Below are 2,176 nucleotides of genomic sequence, written 5' to 3' on the forward strand. Positions count from 1 at the left end.
AAAAAAAAAATTAAAAAAGAATGCATGGATTCTGGAGTCAAGTTTTTACACTACAAATTCTGATTCTATTCCTAGTAGATGGTATCAACAGACTTTATTTCTCTGTATCTCAGTTCCCCATCTGTAAACTAGGGAATATCATAGGACTCACCTCATATTAGGTTGTATGGATTAAATGAGCTACTGTAAAAGCATTTAGAAAAGTGGCTGGCATATCAAAAGTACAACTTTATTGTTTTTGTTATTATTATTATTATTATTATTATTTAGGCACAATCAAGCACATGGAGCCTTGAGAGGACAGAAAAGTTAACATATTTTTTATTACAAGCAGTTCAAATCCTCAGCTGAGCTGTGTAGTAAATGAGGCATGACACCTATGAAAGTCATATCCAAGGTGAATCAGAATGAGGTCAACAACCCCTTATATGTATCTTTTGTTCAGTATTTTTCTCTAAAGTAACACTTCCATCTAGACTATCAGGAGGCCTCGTCCTAAAAAAATTCTGGACTGTGAGCTGAGGTAATGCAGGGAAATTATCTTTATGAAAGGGCTATGGACACCCATCTGGGAGAGAGATCTCAGCACATCAGTCTGATAACACTTGCATTTATTTGTGCACAACTTTGATCTTAGTGAGTAAAAACCTTACATCAGAATTCAAAGGTTCCATTACCTACAAAAAGTATTTGCACCCCTTAAGTAATTTTTATTTAAGGTCAGTCAGATTCTTTAGATGTGTTTACACGTAATATAAGTTAAGGCCTCGGAGTTAAGATTTCCTAAGTAAGGGTACTGAATCTGCTCATATCTCCAAATGCAGACACTGTAATTCCTTCCCAAATGTCAACTATTAAATTATTTGTGTTCCCTTCCAATAACCTCTTCATGACAATGAACTTATTGCATAAATTGTGAGTCAGAAACATACACAGAAGTGATACTTGCAAATGTGAGAGGCACTTGGGTGGAAGGAAACTGCATTAGATTCAAGGGAAAACATCTAATCCACCATTGCAGAAAGAAGGATATAAAACTAACATTTTGATTCATCCTCAACTGCAAAGGCTTAAATTGAAGTCACAGTAATTTTATAAAGTTAACAAGAATAATGATTATACAATAGTTTTGTAATCCTAATTCTGCAATGGTTATTTGTAACTAGGTTCAAGCACCAGAGTTCATTTGTTTTTCCTTGGGCCTCTCAGCAGGTTTCTGCCATGGGTGACAGAGGAACAAGCAATGACTCTGAAGTAACTAACTTCATTCTTGTAGGGTTCAGAGTCCACCCAGAGCTCCACATTCTCCTCTTCCTGATCTTTCTGCTTGTGTATGCCATGATCCTCCTAGGGAATGTTGGGATGATGACCATTATTATGACCGATCCCTGGCTGAACACACCCATGTATTTCTTCCTGGGCAACCTGTCCTTCATTGATCTCTTCTATTCGTCTGTTATTGCACCCAAGGCCATGATCAACTTCTGGTCTGAGAGCAAGTCCATCTCTTTTGCAGGCTGTGTGACCCAATTCTGTCTCTTTGCCCTCTTCATCGTGGCAGACGGATTTCTCCTGGCAGCCATGGCCTATGACCGCTTCATTGCCATCTGCAACCCACTCCTCTACTCTGTCCAGATGACAGCACGTCTCTGCACGCAGTTGGTGGCCAGTTCCTATTTATGTGGCTGCATCAGCTCAGTTCAGACCATACTCAGTTCAGACCAGTATGACATTTACTCTGTCCTTTTGTGGTTCTCGGGCCATTGACCACTTTTACTGTGACACTCGCCCACTTGAGAGGATATCTTGTTCTGACTTCTTCATCTATAGGATGATTTCCTTTTCCTTATGCAGCATCATCATCTTGCCTACCATCATAGTTATTATTATTTCTTACTTGTATATTGTGTCCACAGTTCTCAAGATACGCTCCTCTGAGGGACGTAAGAAAGCATTCTCCACTTGCAGCTCTCACCTGGGAGTCGTGAGTGTGCTGTACGGTGCTGTGTTTTTTATGTATCTCACTCCTGACAGATTTCCTGAGCTGAGTAAAGTGGCCTCGTTGTGTTACACCCTAGTCACTCCCATGTCGAATCCTTTGATTTACTCCCTGAGAAACAAAGATGTCAAAGAAGCTCTAAAAAAACTTCTGGAGAAGAAAAATCCTATTCTTTGA

The 2,176-nt window shown here is 39.5% G+C and overlaps 1 pseudogene; it reads left to right on the plus strand.

Moving 5' to 3' along the window:
- The first annotated feature begins 1,191 nt into the window (after window positions 1-1,191).
- On the plus strand, window positions 1,192-2,176 carry LOC109261095 (olfactory receptor 9K2-like; annotated as a pseudogene).

The sequence above is a fragment of the Panthera pardus genome, unplaced genomic scaffold (genome assembly GCF_024362965.1).
Source record: "Panthera pardus isolate Hobbes unplaced genomic scaffold, ASM2436296v1 HiC_scaffold_6, whole genome shotgun sequence".
In the NCBI taxonomy this organism is placed as follows: domain Eukaryota; kingdom Metazoa; phylum Chordata; class Mammalia; order Carnivora; family Felidae; genus Panthera; species Panthera pardus.